Source organism: Nerophis ophidion, linkage group LG10 (genome assembly GCF_033978795.1).
Source record: "Nerophis ophidion isolate RoL-2023_Sa linkage group LG10, RoL_Noph_v1.0, whole genome shotgun sequence".
In the NCBI taxonomy this organism is placed as follows: domain Eukaryota; kingdom Metazoa; phylum Chordata; class Actinopteri; order Syngnathiformes; family Syngnathidae; genus Nerophis; species Nerophis ophidion.
In genome coordinates this window covers 50,216,795-50,234,700 of record NC_084620.1, presented here as the reverse complement: position 1 = coordinate 50,234,700, position 17,906 = coordinate 50,216,795, and the positions used below count along the sequence as shown (strand labels likewise).

Here is a 17,906-nt window from a genome sequence, read left to right as displayed (position 1 = left end):
ACAACTTCACTATTTTTGGGTTTAAACATACATAAACATACATATGCTTCTAAAACTTGAAGCTCATCCTCCTTATATTCAGGTTCAAAAATAGAAGTTTCTTGATCATCGCTTGTCCCAAAGTAGTCTTTGTTGTCTCTCATCAAGTCTGCCATGATTAGTAGTGTTGTGGTGGTTGAAGGGAAAGGGAACGTTTTGATGCCGCATGCTTAAAATGAGCAAAATATTTAAATATGACATGTTATTATGAATGTTACTAGATACTACATATATACTTACATCATGTAAATATCACATGTTATTATGAATAACAAAGTTTTCCAGTTTGAACGTTAAGTATCTTGTCTTTGCAGTTTATTAAAGTGAATATAAGTTGAAAAGGATTTGCAAATCATTGTATTCTCTTTTTATTTACCATTTATACAACGTGAAAACTTCACTGCTTTTGGGTTTTGTATATATACATACATAAACATACATATACATATGCTTCTAAAACTTGAGGCTCGTCCTCCTTATGTTCAGGTTCAAAAATAGAAGTTTTTTTGATCATCACTTGTCCCAAAGTAGTCTTTGTTGTCTCTCATAAAGTCTGCCATGATTAGTAGTCTGGTGGTTGTTGAAGGGAAAGGGAATGTTTTGATGCCGCATGCTTAAAATTAGCAAAACATTTAAATATGACATGTTATTATGAATGTTACTAGATACTACATATATACTTACATCATGTAAATATTACATGTTATTGTGAATAACAAAGTTTTCCAGTTTTAACGTTAAATATCTTGTCTTTGCAGTCTATTCAAGTGAATATAAGTTGAAAAGGATTTGCAAATCATTGTATTCTCTTTTTATTTACCATTTACACAACGTGACAACTTCACTATTTTTGGGTTTTGGGTTTAAACATACATAAACATACATATGCTTCTAAAACTTGAAGCTCATCCTCCTTATGTTCAGGTTCAAAAATAGAAGTTTCTTGATCATCGCTTGTCCCAAAGTAGTCTTTGTTGTCTCTCATCAAGTCTGCCATGATTAATGTTGTGGTGGTTGAAGGGAAAGGGAATGTTTTGATGCCGCATGCTCAAAATGAGCAAAATATTTAAATATGACATGTTATTATGAATGTTACTAGATACTACATATATACTTACATCATGTAAATATTACATGTTATTGTTAATAACAAAGTTTTCCAATTTGAACATTAAATATCTTGTTGTTGCGGTCTATACATACATATACATATGATTATGAAAATTGCAGCTCGTCCTCCTTATGTTCAGGTTCAAAAATAGACGTTTCTGGATAATCACTTGTCCCAAAGTAGCCTTTGTTGTCTCATCAACTCTGCCATGATTAGTAGTGTTGTGGTTGTTGAAGGAAAAGGGAACGTTGTGATGCTGCATGCTTAAAATGAGCAAAATATTTAAATATGACATTTTATTATGAATGTTACTAGATACTACATATATACTTACATCATGTAAATATTACATGTTATTATGAATAACAAAGTTTTCCAATTTGAACATTAAATATCTTGTCGTTGCGGTCTATACATACATATGATTCTGAAACTTGCAGCTCGTCTTCCTTATGTTCAGGTTCAAAAATAGACGTTTCTGGATAATCACTTGTCCCAAAGCAGTCTTTGTTGTCTCTCATCAAGTCTACCATGATTAGTAGTCTTGTGGTTGTTGAAGGGAAAGGGAACGTTGTAATGCCGCATGCTTAAAATGAGCAAAATATTTAAATATGACATGTTATTATGAATGTTACTAGATACTACATATATACTTACATCATGTAAATATTACATGTTATTGTGAATAACAAAGTTTTCCAGTTTTAACGTTAAGTATCTTGTCTTTGCAGTCCATTCAAGTGAATATAAGTTGAAAAGGATTTTCAAATCATTGTTTTCTGTTTTTATTTACCATTTACACAACGTGACAACTTCACTCCTTTTGTAAAAACAGCACTGCACATTATAACGGCGGCGACAGTTTTTGATGTTACAGGTCTAAAAAAAAATAATGCCCAGGTTGTGATGCGTCTGTGAAATTAATACGCAGCCGCATGGTTAAAATTAGCAAAATATTTAAATATGCCATGTTATTATGCATGTTACTAGATACTACATATATACTTACATCATGTAAATATTACATGTTATTGTGAATAACAAAGTTTTCCAATTTGAACATTAAATATCTTGTCGTTGCAGTCTATACATACATATACATATGCTTCTGAAACTTGCAGCTCGTCCTCCTTATGTTCAGGTTCAAAAATAGACGTTTCTGGATAATCACTTGTCCCAAAGTAGTCTTTGTTGTCTCATCAACTCTGCCATGATTAGTAGTCTTATGGTTGTTGAAGGGAAAGCGAACGTTGGGATGCCGCATGCTTAAAATCAGCAAAATATTTACATATGACATGTTATTATGAATGTTACTAGATACTACATATATACTTACATCATGTAAATATTACATGTTATTGTGAATAACAAAGTTTTCCAATTTGAACATTAAATATCTTGTCGTTGCAGTCTATACATACATATGCTTCTGAAACTTGCAGCTCGTCCTCCTTATGTTCAGGTTCAAAAATAGAAGTTTCATGATCATCACTTGTCCAAAAGTCGTCTTTGTTGTCTCTCATCAAGTCTGCTATGATTAGTAGTCTTGTGGTTGTTGAAGGGAAAAGGAACGTTGTGATGCCGCATGCTTCAAATGAGCAAAATATTTAAATATGACATGTTATTATGAATGTTACTAGATACTATATATATACTTACATCATGTAAACATTACATGTTATTGTGAATAACAAAGTTTTCAAATTGTAAGGCCAACTTGGCAAGTGTGAAGTGGCCCAAGTAACACTGTAGACTTTGGATGGCTGTCTGAGGATCAGATTATAACCCGAGCTTGTTGTGTTAGGAGCATTAAACAATGTCTGCTGCTACGTTTAAGATGACACCAGTGTGCACAAACCAGCTATTTTGAACAAAACCCAAACAATCAAATGCTTTTTTGAAGCTTGTATGCTAATTCCTGTTCTTATCCCAGACACTCCATGGATAGACCGGGCTGATAATTTTAGCTTGTCCTGAAGAATTTGGAGGTCATCTTCCTTTTTTCATTGTCCCATTTACTCTCTGTAAAGCACCAGTTCCATTGGCAGCAAAACAGGCCCAGAGCGTAATACTACCACCACCATGCTTGGCGGTAGGTATGGTGTTCCTGGGATTAAAGGCTTTACCTTTTCTCTTTCAAACATATTGCTGGGTATCGTGGCCAAACAGCTCCATTTTTGTTTTGTTTTTTGGGACCAACAAGTATGTGGTCCAATCACTCTATCACAATAACAAAATAAAGAGTTGTACAAATGATTGTAAACTTCTCGATTCGTCGATACTACTATGTTTACATTAATATTTTTTTTAATTTTAACAAAATCTTTGTGTTTTTTTTAATGTATATTATGTTTGTAAACTCTGTAAATGACCAATGTATGATCCTGTAATTACTTGGTATCGGATCGATACCTAAATGTGTGGTATCATCCAAAACTAATGTAAAGTATCAAAGAAGAGAAGAATAAGTGATTTTTACATTTTAACAGAAGTGTAGATAGAACATGTTAAAACATAACATAAGCAAATGAACAAGTACATTAATAATCCATTGTTTACAGTTTGTCCTTTATAATTTAGACACCTGACATCCACTGTAATGATACCAAGTAGAAGAGCGTATTTTGTCGACACTACTATGTTTACATCAATATTTTTTTATTGTCACAAAAAATCTTTTTTTTTTTTTTATGTATATTATGTTTATAAACTCAGTAATTGACCAATGTATGATCCTGTAACTATTTGGTATCAGATAGATACCTACATGTGCTGTATCATCCAAAACTAATATAAAGCATCAAAGAAGAGAAGAATAAGTGATTATTACATTTTAACAGAATTGTAGATAGAACTTGTTAAAAGACATAATAAGCAAATTAACATGTACATTAATAATCCATTGTTTACAGTTTGTCCTTTATAATGTAGACACAATGTGAACGAACGCCATTGATGGATCTACAGCTGGCATCCACTGTAATGATACCAAGTACAGGAGCGTATCTAGTCGATACTACTATGATTATTACATCAATATTTTTTTATTGTCACAAAATCTTTTTTTTTTTTAATATATATCATGTTTATAAACTCAGTAAATGACCAATGTATGATCCTGTAATTACTTGGTATCGGATCGATACCTAAATGTGTGGTATCATCCAAAACTAATGTAAAGTATCAAAGAAGAGAAGAATAAGTGATTATTACATTTTAACAGAATTGTAGATAGAACATGTTAAAACAGAAAATAAGCAGATATTAACAGTAAATGAACAAGTAGATTAATAATACATTTTTTACAGTTTGTCCTTTATAATGTAGACACAATGTAAACAAACGCCATGGGTGGATCTACACCTGACATCCACTGTAATGATACCAAGTACAGGAGAGTTTCTAGTCGATCCTATGATGTTTACATTAATATTTTTTTATTGTCACAAAAAATCCTTGTTTTTTTTTTCTACTATAATTAATTCTATTTTTTGGCATCAGAACATGTTTTTTTTTTTTTTTTTAAACGTTTATATTATGTTTATAAAGTCAGGAAATTTGTCCCTGGGACACATGAGGACTTTGAATATGACCAATGTATGATCCTGCAACTACTTGGTATCGGATCGGTTCCTTAATGTGTGGTATCATCCAAAACTAATGTAAAGTATCAAAGGAGAAAAGAATAAGTGATTTTTACATTTTAACAGAAGTGTAGATAGAACATGTTAAAACATAACATAAGCAAATGAACAAGTACATTAATAATCCATTGTTTACAGTTTGTCCTTTATAATTTAGACACCTGACATCCACTGTAATGATACCAAGTAGAAGAGCGTATTTTGTCGACACTACTATGTTTACATCAATATTTTTTTATTGTCACAAAAAATCTTTTTTTTTTTTTTTTTTTATGTATATTATGTTTATAAACTCAGTAAATGACCAAGGTATGATCCTGTAACTACTTAGTATCAGATAGATACCTACATGTGCTGTATCATCCAAAACTAATATAAAGTATCAAAGACGAGAAGAATAAGTGATTATTAAATTTTAACAGAATTGTAGATAGAACTTGTTAAAAGACATAATAAGCAAATTAACATGTACATTAATAATCCATTGTTTACAGTTTGTCCTTTATAATGTAGACACAATGTAAACAAACGCCATTGATGGATCTACACCTGGCATCCACTGTAATGATACCAAGTACAGGAGCGTATCTAGTCGATACTACTATGATTACATCAATATTTTTTTATTGTCACAAAATCTTTTTTTTTTTTTTTAATATATATCATGTTTATAAACTCACTAAATGACCAATGTATGCTCCTGTAATTACTTGGTATCGGATCAATACCTAAATGTGTGGGATCATCCAAAACTAATGTAAAGTATCAAAGAAGAGAAGAATAAGTGATTATTACATTTTAACAGAGGTGTAGATAGAACAGGTTAAAAGGGAAAATAAGCAGATATTATAAGTAAATGAACAAATAGATTAATAATCCATTTTTTACAGTTTGTCCCGTATAATGTAGACACAATGTAAACAAATGCCATGGGTGGATCTGCACCTGACATCCACTCTAATGATACCAAGTACAAGAGCGTATCTAGTCGATACTACTATGATTACATCAATATTTTTTTAACAGTAAATGAACAAGTAGATTAATAATCATTTTTTTACAATTTGTCCTTTTATAATGTGTACAAAATAATAGGTAGATAAATGACACAATATGTTACAGCATACGTCAACAGACTAATTAGGAGCCTTTGTTTGTTTACTTACTACTAAAAGACAAGTTGTCTATTATGTTCAATATTTTATTTAAGGACTAAATAACAATAGTAAACATATGTTTCATGTAGTCTAACATTTTTCTGTTACAATAAAGCCAAGAAAGACTTTTTGTGGTCCCCTTTTGTTTAAAAAAAAAAAAAAAAAAAAAAAAGGACCGAAAAGTATCAAAGTACATTTTGGTTACCTGTACCAAAATATTGGTATCGGGACAACCCTATCCTGAAGTGGAGGGAGAGCCAATACAGATACTTTAAAACTGGTGTGATGTGCGCCCGCCCTCTGGTCCTGGTCAGCACGCGTGCAGCTTGAGTTTTTGACAAGTGTTTATCCACATGTGGGCTTTTATTATTGATCTACAATAATAATACATTTTTACAGTTTGTCCCTCATAATGTGTACAAAATAATAGGCGTATAAATGACACAGTATGTTTCTGCATACGTCAGCAGACTAATTAGAAGTCTTTGTTTGTTTACTTACTACTAAAAAACAGGTTGTTTAGTATGTTCACTATTTTATTTAAGGACTAAATGACAATAATAAACATATGTTTCATGTACCCTAACATGTTTTGTTCATATAAAGCCAATAAAGACATTTTTTGAGGTCCCCTCTGTTTAGAAAAGTATGGAAATAAATTTTGGTACCGGTACCAAAACATCGGTATTGGGACAACCTTACCCTGAAGCGGAGATAGAACAAATGCAGCGGTTTTAAAACTGGTGTAATGTGCGCCCGACACAATATGTTACTGCATACGTCAGCAGACTAATTAGGAGTCTTTCTTTGTTTACTTACTACTAAAAGACAAGTTGTCTAGTATGTTTACTATTTTATTTAAGGACTAAATTGCAATAATAAACATATGTATAAAACTGGTGTAATGTGCGCCCGACACAATATGTTACTGCATACGTCAGCAGACTAATTAGGATTCTTTCTTTGTTTACTTAATACTAAAAGACCTGTTGTCTAGTATGTTCACTATTTTATTTGAGGACTATATTGCAATAATAAACATATGTTTAAAACTGCTGTAATGTGCGCCCGACACAATATGTTACTGCATACATCAGCAGAATAATTAGGAGTATTTGTTTGTTCACTTACTACTAAAAGACAAGTTGTCTAGTATGTTCACTATTTTATTTAAGGACTAAATTGCAATAATAAACATATGTTTAAAAACTGGTGTAATGTGCGCCCGACACAATATGTTACTGCATACGTCAGCAGACTAATTAGGAGTCGTTCTTTGTTTACGTACTACTAAAAGAAAAGCTGTCTAGTATGCTCACTATTTTATTTGAGGACTAAATTGCAATAATAAACATATGTTTAAAAACTGGTGTAATGTGCGCCCGACACAATATGTTACTGCATACGTCAGCAGACTAATTAGGAGTCGTTCTTTGTTTACCTACTACTAAAAGAAAAGCTGTCTAGTATGCTCACTATTTTATTTGAGGACTAAATTGCAATAATAAACATATGTTTAAAACTGGTGTAATGTGCGCCCGACACAATATGTTACTGCATACGTCAGCAGACTAATTAGGAGTCGTTCTTTGTTTACCTACTACTAAAAGAAAAGCTGTCTAGTATGCTCACTATTTTATTTGAGGACTAAATTGCAATAATAAACATATGTTTAAAACTGGTGTAATGTGCGCCCGACACAATATGTTACTGCATACGTCAGCAGACTAATTAGGAGGGTTCGTTTGGTCTTTTACTACTAAAAGACAAGTTGTCTAGTCTGTTAACTGTTTTATTTAAGGACTAAAATACAATAATAAACATACGTTTCATGTACCCTAAGATATTTTTGTTAAAATAAAGCCAATAATGACCTTTTTTTGTGGTCCCTTTATTACCGAAAAGTATTGCAATCATTTTGGTACCGGCACCAAAATATTGGCATTAGGACAACACTAATAAATTGGCCCCCCCAGGCACAATTTTTCCTCTCAATGTGCCCCAGTCAAAATATTTGCTTTAGGGACTCCCACTTGTACCGTTTGCTTTCAACTGTGTGGCTTTTTTGTGTCACCCCGAAAACTGGGTGGTGCTGAAGTTGAGATTACAGGTCGCAGACCACGGGCGGAGACCTGGCCCACGCCATAGAAGGCCGGCCGACCACAGGGCCCCTCATCCAAACACGCAGGCAGTTACCCAGTCATTTCGCCAGCGTAGCCCGAAAGCGTCGACGAATGTTTTTGCGGAACATTCCGTGAGTCCGGCACGGTGCACGGGGGTCGGGCCGGGGTCCCAATAACAGCTCGTTAACTTATTAAGCCTTCATTTCCCCTCAGAGATGACTTCCAGTCAGACTTTTGCTATCAAACATCTAAACCCTAGCAATGTCTGTTACTCAGTTTTTGGGCAAGAATCAGGCGAGAGACCCCCCAAAAAGTCAGTTTATTTTACGCAACAGCTTTTTAGTCCCGTAACCCAAGAGGAGGAGAAGGAGTGGGGAACATCTTAAAGTAGCTGAATGGGTACCATGGATTGTCACTGGGGTGTAGTGTTGTCCCGGTACCGGTACTAAAACGTATTTCGATACTTTTCTAAATAAAAGGGGACCACAAAAATGTAATTATTGTCTTTATTTGAACAAAAAATGTTAGGGAACATGAAACATGTTTATTATTGTAATTAAGTCCCTAAATAAAATACTGAACATACTAGACGACTTGTTTTTTAGTAGAAAGTAAACAAACAAAGACTCCTAATTAGTCTGCTGACGTATGCAGTAACATATTGTGTCGGGCGCACATTACACCAGTTTTAAACATATGTTTGTTATTGCAATTTAGTCTTTAAATAAAATAGTGAACATACTAGACAACTTGTCTTTTAGTAGGAAGTAAACAAACAGATTCCTAATTAGTTTGCTGACGTATGCAGTAACATATTGTGTCGGGCACACATTGCACCAGTTTTAAACATATGTTTATTATTGCAATTTAGTCCTTAAATAAAATAGTGAACATACTAGACAACTTGTCTTTTAGTAGGAAGTAAACAAACAGACTCCTAATTAGTTTGCTGACGTATGCAGTAACAAATTGTGTCGGGCGCACATTACAGCAGTTTTAAACATGTTTATTATTGCAATTTAGTCCTTAAATAAAATAGTAAACATACTAGACAACTTTTCTTTTGGTAGGAAGTAAACAAACAAAAACTCCTAATTAGTCTGCTGACGTATGGAGTAAGATATTGTGTCGGGCGCACATTACACCAGTTTTAAACATGTTTATTATTGCAATTTATTCCTTAAATAAAATAGTAAACATACTAGACAACTTGTCTTTTAGTAGGAAGAAAACAAACAGACTCCTAATTAATCTGCAGTAACATATTGTGTCATGTATCTACCTATTATTTTGTCTACATTATAAAGGACAAGCTGTAAAAAAAAAAAAAGATTAATCCACTTGTTTATGTACTGTTAATATCTGCTTACTTTCTCTTTCAACACGTTCTATATACACTCCTGTTAAAATGTAATAATGACTTATTCTTCTCTTCTTTGATACTTTACATTAGTTTTGGATGATACCACACATGTAGGATCATACATTGGTCATATTCAAAGTCCTCATGTGTCCAGGGACGTATTTCCGGAGTTTATAAACACAATATAAATAAATAAAAAACGACAACATTTTGTGATGCTAAAAAAATATTGATGTTATCATAGTAGTATCAACTAGATACGCTCCTGTACTTGGTATCATTACAGTGGATGTCAGGTGTAGATCCACCCATGATGTTTGTTTACATTCATGAACAACGTCAGCGGTGACGCCGGTGAGTTACGGTGTGTAGTGAAGCATGTTTAGCTATTCCTCGCCCTCCAGTGATAACGGGACTTATAAGAAACTTATTTTATTATAAAAAGTAATACAAATATAGGTAAAAAATAAAAAATATTTTTTTGTGACGATAGAAAATATAGAAGTAATCATAGTAGTATCGACTAGATACGCTCTTGTACTTGGTATCATCACAGTGGATGTCAGGTGTAGATCCACCCATGGCGTTTGTTTACATTGTGACGCCGGTGAGCTATTGTATCCTCCTACAGTGTTTAGTGAAGCATGTTTAGGTATTCTTTGTCCTCCAGTGATAATGCTACTTGTAAGAAACATACTTTATTATAAAAAAGAATAAAAATCATAAATAATAAATAAAAAAGATTTTGTGACGATAAACAATATTGATGCAATCATAGTAGTATCTACTATATACACTCCTGTACTTGGTATCAATACAGTGGATGTCAGGGGTAGATCCATCCATGCGTTTGTTTACATTGCGATGCCGGTGAGCTATTGTATCCTCCTACGGTTTGTAGTGAAGCATGTTTAGCTATTCTTTGTCCTCCAGTGATAATGCTACTTGTGGTAAAACGTATTTTATTATAAATAAGTAATAAAAATAATAAATAGAAAATACTTTGTGACGATAAAAAATATAGATGCAATCATAGTATTGACGAGATACGCTCTTGTACTTGGTATCATTACAGTGGATGTCGGGTGTAGATCCACCCATGGCGTTTGTTTACATTGTGACGCCGGTGAGCTGTTGTATCCTCCTACTGTGTGTAGTGAAGCATGTTTGGCTATTCCTTGTCCTACAGTGATAATGCTACTTGTAAGAAACTTACTTTATTAGAAAAAAGTAATAAGAACAAAAATAATAAATAAAGATTTTGTGACGATAAAAAATATAGAAGTAATCATAGTAGTATCGATTAGATACGCTCCTGTACTTGGTATCATTACAGTGGATGTCAGGTGTAGATCCACCCATGGCGTTTGTTTACATTGTGACACCGATGATCTATTGTATCTTCCTACGGTGTGTAGTGAAGCATGTTTAGCTATTCCTCGTCCTCCAGTGATAATGCTACTTGTAAAAAATGTACTTTATTATAAAGAAGTAATAAAAATAATAAGTAAAAAAGACTTTGTGACGATAAACAATATTGATGCAATCATAGTAGTATCGACTAGATACGCTCCTGTACTTGGTATCATTACAGTGGATGTCAGGTGTAGATCCACCCATGGCGTTTGTTTACATTGTGACACCGATGATCTATTGTATCTTCCTACGGTGTGTAGTGAAGCATGTTTAGCTATTCCTCGTCCTCCAGTGATAATGCTACTTGTAAAAAATGTACTTTATTATAAAGAAGTAATAAAAATAATAAGTAAAAAAGACTTTGTGACGATAAACAATATTGATGCAATCATAGTAGTATCGACTAGATACGCTCCTGTACTTGGTATCATTACCGTGGATGTCAGGTGTAGATCCACCCATGGCGTTTGTTACATTGTGACCGGTGAGCTATTGTATCCTCCTACGGTGTGTAGTGAAGCATGTTTAGCTATTCCTTGTTCTCCAGTGATAATGCTACTTGTAAGAAACTTACTTTTATTACAAAAAAAGTAATAAAAATGACTTTGTGACAATAAAAAATATAGATGTAATCATAGTACTATTGACTAGATATGCTCTTGTACTTAATATCATCATCAGTGGATGTCAGGTGTAGATCCACCCATGGCGTTTGTTTACATTGTGACACCGGTGAGCTATTGTATCCTCCTACTGTGTGTAGTGAAGCATGTTTAGCTATTCCTTGTCCTACAGTGATAATGCTACTTGTAAGAATCTTACTTTATTAGAAAAAAGTAAAAATAACAAAAATAATAAATAAATATTTTGTGACGATAAAAAATATAGAAGTAATCATAGTAGTATCGACTAGATACGCTCCTGTACTTGGTATCATTACAGTGGATGTCAGGTGTAGATCCACACATGGCGTTTTTTTACATTGTGACACCGATGATCTATTGTATTTTCCTACGGTGTGTAGTGAAGCATGTTTAGCTATTCCTCGTCCTCCAGTGATAATGCTACTTGTAAGAAACTTACTTTATTATAAAAAAGTGATAAAAACAATAAATAAAAAAGATTTTGTGACTGTAAAAAATATTGACGCAATCATAGTAGTATCGACTAGATAGATCACGCTCCTGTACTTTGTATCATCACAGTGGATGACAGGTGTAGATCCACCCATGGCATTTGTTTACATGTTTGGCATGTTTAGCTATTCCTCGTCCTCCAGTGATAATGCTACTTGTAAGAAACTTACTTTATAATAAAAAAGTAATAAAAAATAATAAATAAAAAATACTTTGTGCCGATAAAAATATTGATTTAATCATAGTAGCATCGACGAGATACTCTCGTGTACTTGATATTATTACAGTGGATGTCAATTGTCGATCCACCAATGGGGTTTGTTTACATTGTGACGCCTGCGATATGTTGTATCCTCCTACGGTGTGTAGTGAAGCATGTTTAGCTATCCCTCCCCCTCCAGTGGTAATGCTATTTGTAAGAAACGTATTTTATTATGAAGAAGTAATAAAAAAGACTTTGTGACGATAAAAAATATAGATATCATCATAGTAGTATCGACTAGATACGCTCCTGTACTTGGTATCATTACAGTGGATGTCAGGTGTAGATCCACACATGGCGTTTTTTTACATTGTGACACCGATGATCTATTGTATCTTCCTACGGTGTGTAGTGAAGCATGTTTAGCTATTCTTCGTCCTCCAGTGATAATGCTACTTGTAAGAAACTTACTTTATTATAAAAAAGTGATAAAAACAATAAATAAAAAAGATTTTGTGACTGTAAAAAATATTGACGCAATCATAGTAGTATCGACTAGATAGATCACGCTCCTGTACTTTGTATCATCACAGTGGATGACAGGTGTAGATCCACCCATGGCATTTGTTTACATGTTTGGCATGTTTAGCTATTCCTCGTCCTCCAGTGATAATGCTACTTGTAAGAAACTTACTTTATAATAAAAAAGTAATAAAAATAATAAATAAAAAATACTTTGTGCCGATAAAAATATTGATTTAATCATAGTAGCATCGACGAGATACTCTCGTGTACTTGATATCATTACAGTGGATGTCAAGTGTCGATCCACCAATGGGGTTTGTTTACATGTTTGGCATGTTTAGCTATTCCTCATCCTCCTACGGTGTGTAGTGAAGCATGTTTAGCTATCCCTCCCCCTCCAGTGGTAATGCTATTTGTAAGAAACTTATTTTATTATGAAGAAGTAATAAAAAAGACTTTGTGACGATAAAAAAATATAGATGTCATCATAGCAGTATCGACTAGATACGCTCATGTACTTGGTATCATCACAGTGGATGTCAGGTGTAGAGCCACCCATGGCATTTGTTTACATGTTTGGCATGTTTAGCCATTCCTCGTCCTCCAGTGATAATAATAATTGAAAGAAACTGACTTTATTATAAAAAATGTTATTTAAAAAAAATAAGTAACATTTTGTGACGATAAAAAATATTGACGTAATCATAGTGTTGACTGAATACGCTCTTGTACTCTGTATCATTACAGTGGATGTCAGGTGTAGATCCACCCATGGCGTTTGTTTACATGTTTGGCATGTTTAGCTATTGCTGTTCCTCCAGTGATAACACTACTTGTAAGAAACTCACTTTATTTGTCGCCACGCAGGCCAGGATTAATTATTTAGAAGTAACTAAAAAATTGCCGACTTGCTAACCATGTCTTAAAGCACCTCTTCCTGAGGGCGTTTCAGTGTTATAACTTCACCTTTACCGTTAGGTTTTACGCCAAAATGCGTCCATTCTTCTTTTCTGTCCACACACTGTCTGCTTGTAAGTACTCAGTGTGTGCGTGCCGCCGAACATGCTTGTCTTTTCGTAAAACCAGCTATGTCAGGACGTGACGACAATAATGAGGCAGTGGGGTGGTGGACATGTACTTTTTAGAGGCAGGCATAGTACCGAATATGACTCAGTAGTATCGCGGTACTATACTAATACCTGTATATTGTACAATCTACTGGGGTGGTTCCTTCAACTCCTCCTCGCCAATAATTTATCTTCTTGTGTATATTAGCATCTTGACAAATATCACTAATTATCGCAGTATACTGTATCAGTAGCGAAATTGCTTCTGGATTCAATATTGGGGATTATGTTCTCCTAATGAGCCATAGAGAGAAAAAGACTCACCAATTCCAACTGAAGGCAGAAATGATCTCCCGGAATGAAGAAGGTGTAAAAGTTGCGTCCGGTGTGCACTGCTGGACGGATGGAAGCCCAGATGGAAGAGGGACACTCAGCGGGTATGAACGAGGCTCTCAGGCGGGCGGTCAGCCGTGATATAAGACGCGGAGGTCCCAACACCGCTGCGTGGGACCGGGGCAGACCTGTGTGCCGCTGCGAGGCTACAAAACAGCGCGGACAGCGGCCTCTGGTGGTGGAAGGCGACGACACAGGGAAGAGCAGCCGACAACACTATCGCTTAAAACTAACAAACTAGTTAGAACCAACTACCAAAAATAAATGTAATTGCAAAAATTTTTTAAAAAAGACTTTAAAAATTAAATTCCCAATTTTAGGATAGGTTGCTATGGCTTAATCAAACACGCATACGCTTTATTGTCAAGTGACGTCAACGTATAGGTCTGTTTTGATTGGTCAGCCGTCCTCCAATCAGCTTAGACGAGTGCTTTGTTTGGGGGCGTGGCTTTACTGTTGATTACCGGCAGCTGCGTCGAGTTTTGCCAAACCCTCGATAAATCTTACCAAGTTTACTCACTGAACCAGGTTAAATGTGGGAAATGGATAAACAAAATAAATTCTCGCAAATAATGGTCCACCTGAGGAGAATAAACAGTGTGGTCGTGAAGGTTAAAGGAGCGCCATTGGACAGGTGAGCTGCTAACAGACTTAAGCTAACACACGTTCAGATAGTTTAAGAACTACCGTATAAAAGTTCATAAATAACAAACACAAGATGTGTGTAATAGCAATAAATTAATATTATATATGATATAACATGATGGAATGTACAATGGTATGTTCAATTTATAGGGGAATTGCACATTTTTGGGGATTTTCTCTATTTGTCAATCGTTATATAAGATAAGATAAGGGACAAGCGGTAGAAAATGGATAGATGGATGGAAGACAATATAAGATTATACTATGAATTAGTGATGGGTTGATGAGGCGTTGTCACGCCAAATTTCTTCTCCCTACAAAAACCTTTCCCCCCATTTACTTCCGGGGTCATGATTAATACAGACGTTTTGTTAACGCTATATTATAAAAATATAACGCTATGTTATAAAAGTACAGACATTTTGTTAATGCTATATTATTAAAACAATTTAAAAAACAATTTACATAAACAAGCTATGGGATGACATAAGAGGAAACGTGACCCCGGAAGAAAATGCGTCATCCCATAGCTTGTGTTTGTAAATAGTTTTTTAATTTTTTTTATAATATAGCGTTAACAAAACGTCTGTATTTTTATAATATAGCGTTATATTTTTATAATATGGCGTTAACAAAACGTCTGTATTAATCATGACCCCGGAAGTAAATGGGGGGGAAAGGTTTTTGTAGGGGGGAAGAAATTTGGCGTGACAGCGTCATGAAGCGTTTCGACATGTTGCAAAACTGTATTGATACTGTGTCAATACTGTGTCACTAAATACTGACATCTGCTGGACATTAAAAATCCCTACAGGCAACCTATGGACCGACTCAACTGACACTGATTTTACGACCTAGTAAAGGGTTTCGGGAACCTTTTTGGCTGATAGAGCCATACAAGCCAAATATTTTTAAAAGCATTTCCGTGAGAGCGATATTTTTTTTAACACTGAATACAACTATATGCGTGCATTTTTAAGAAAGACCAACATTTTAGAGTATAATAAGTCTCTCATTCTTTTTAATAACATTGTTATTCTGAGGCTAACCAAAAATAAATAAAATACTTCTTACAGTTAATGCGACTTCTTGAACAGGTGCGGTAGGAACCGGACGGATGGATGAAAATGCATGAGAATGTTTATATTTTTGTTATTTTTGACACTGATTACTAGCGGAGTTATTCATTGCTTATCGTGTTAAACTATATCAGCTAAGATTTATCTGAGAGCCAGGTGCAGTCATCAAAAGAGCCACATCTGGCTCTAGAGCATGGGTGTCAAACTCTGGCCCGCGGGCCAATTTGGCCCGCCGTGTAATTTCACTTGGCCCCTGAGGCAATATCAAATTAACATTAGAGCTGGCCCGCCGCTGTAACACCGCATTCACCTCTAATACTCTTACTTGCCAACCCTCCCGATTTTCCCGGGAGACTCCCGATTTTCATCCGGGACAACAATATTTGGGGGTGGCCTTTAAAGGCACTGCCTTTGCCGTTCTCTACAACCTGTCTCCACGTCCGCTTTTCCTCCATACAAACAGCGTGCCGGCCCAGTCACATAATATATGCGGCTTATACACACACACACACAAGTGAATGCAATGCATACTTGGTGAACAGCCATACAGGTCACACTGAGGGTAGCCGTATAAACAACTTTAACACTGTTACAAATATGTGCCACATTGTGAACCCACACCAAACAAGAAAAACACATTTTGGGAGAACATCCGCACCGTAAGACAACAAACACAACAGAACAAATACCCAGAACGCCTTGCAGCGCTAACTCTTCCGGGACGCTACAATATACACCCCCCGCTATCACCAAACCCCGTCCACCTCAAACCCACCGCCGAAAAGAGGCATTCAATTTTTATTAAAATTTTATTTGATATGCCATTGATATTTTTTAATTATTATTACAATTTGAAACTCGATTTTGCATGTCACTATAAAGTGCAAAACTTGTTTGGGTCCCTATTAAAAGGTTAATTTGTTCAACCTCGGCCCGCGGCTTTGTTCGGTTTTAAATTTTGGCCCACTCTGTATTTGAGTTTGACACCCCTGCTCTAGAGCCATAGGTTCCCTACCCCTGACCTAGTATATACAATAATATAAACCAAGTCATTGTATTTCATTTAGGATTATTTCATATCTTCATTTAAATAAAAATATGTGTATCTTTTTTAGATACAGTCTATAAATAATGTGAACGTGTATCATAACATGGAAATAAATCTAAGAGAACGTGTTGTGAATGAGGATACTTATTGACTGGGATTTTTTTTTTTTTAATTTTGTGGATTGATTGATTGAAACTTTTATTAGTAGAGTGCACAGTACAGTACATATTCCGTACGATTGACCACTAAATGGTAACACCCAAATAAGTTTTTCAACCTGGGGTCCACGTTAATCAATTCATGGTAAAAACGTAATGAGTGATCCATCGAGCTGGAACTCAGCATAAGCAACTACAGCCCTCCACTCTACCAACTGAGCTATCAAAGGGATTCGCCGTTACCGCTTTTTATTGTAACCAGATGGTTGTGTGGGTGGGACAATGCTGGGTGCTGAGGCAGAAGAAGCAAAGCTGCTTGTAAAGACTTTAGCTTAGAAAAACCCCCATACAAAAACGGTTCAATACAAATACACGTACTGTTACAGCCCTACTAACAGATCGAGGAGAAACCTTGAGAGAACAGGATGAAACGACAAGGAAATTAACACAAATAAATTTTTTTCTGATATATGATCAAAATATTCCCACACGGCGGAAATTATCTCCGATTACGATAAATCACAAATGACCAACGACAAGAGTGCGGCGATTCTGTTGGCAGCATCTCGTTGACAGATGCGGTTCCTTATGAACACGGTTTGGCGCGCAGTCGTCAATGCGACACAGTTCGCGTATCGGTCATGTGACCGAAACAGCTCATGATCGGTCACGTGACTTTCGAAAAGCGGTTCGCGCACCGACACAGGGTTTTGCTCTGAGTTTGACGCATGCGCCGATGCATCGGTGTTGCCGGACCCATCACTACTATGAATTGATTAACGTGGACCCCGACTTAAACA

At 35.2% G+C, this 17,906-nt stretch overlaps 2 protein-coding genes across 5 annotated transcripts in view; one reads left to right on the top strand and one right to left on the bottom strand.

Moving 5' to 3' along the window:
- The window catches only part of rerg (RAS-like, estrogen-regulated, growth inhibitor), a 72,643-nt gene extending 58,355 nt beyond the window's left edge, over positions 1-14,288 (bottom strand). The window contains exon 1 of the mRNA XM_061914035.1: positions 14,108-14,288. The gene's annotated coding sequence lies outside the window, so the exon portion shown is untranslated. The remainder of the gene's footprint in view (positions 1-14,107) is intronic.
- The window catches only part of plxnc1 (plexin C1), a 201,645-nt gene that overhangs the window by 97,272 nt on the left and 86,467 nt on the right, over positions 1-17,906 (top strand). For 2 of the 4 annotated variants that reach the window (XM_061914033.1, XM_061914031.1), the window contains exon 1: positions 14,668-14,810. The exons of 1 other annotated variant lie outside the window; for it this stretch is intronic. The gene's annotated coding sequence lies outside the window, so the exon portion shown is untranslated. Of the gene's footprint in view, positions 1-14,664; positions 14,811-17,906 lie in introns of those variants that run through there. One more of the 4 variants, XM_061914032.1, reaches the window with a different exon arrangement.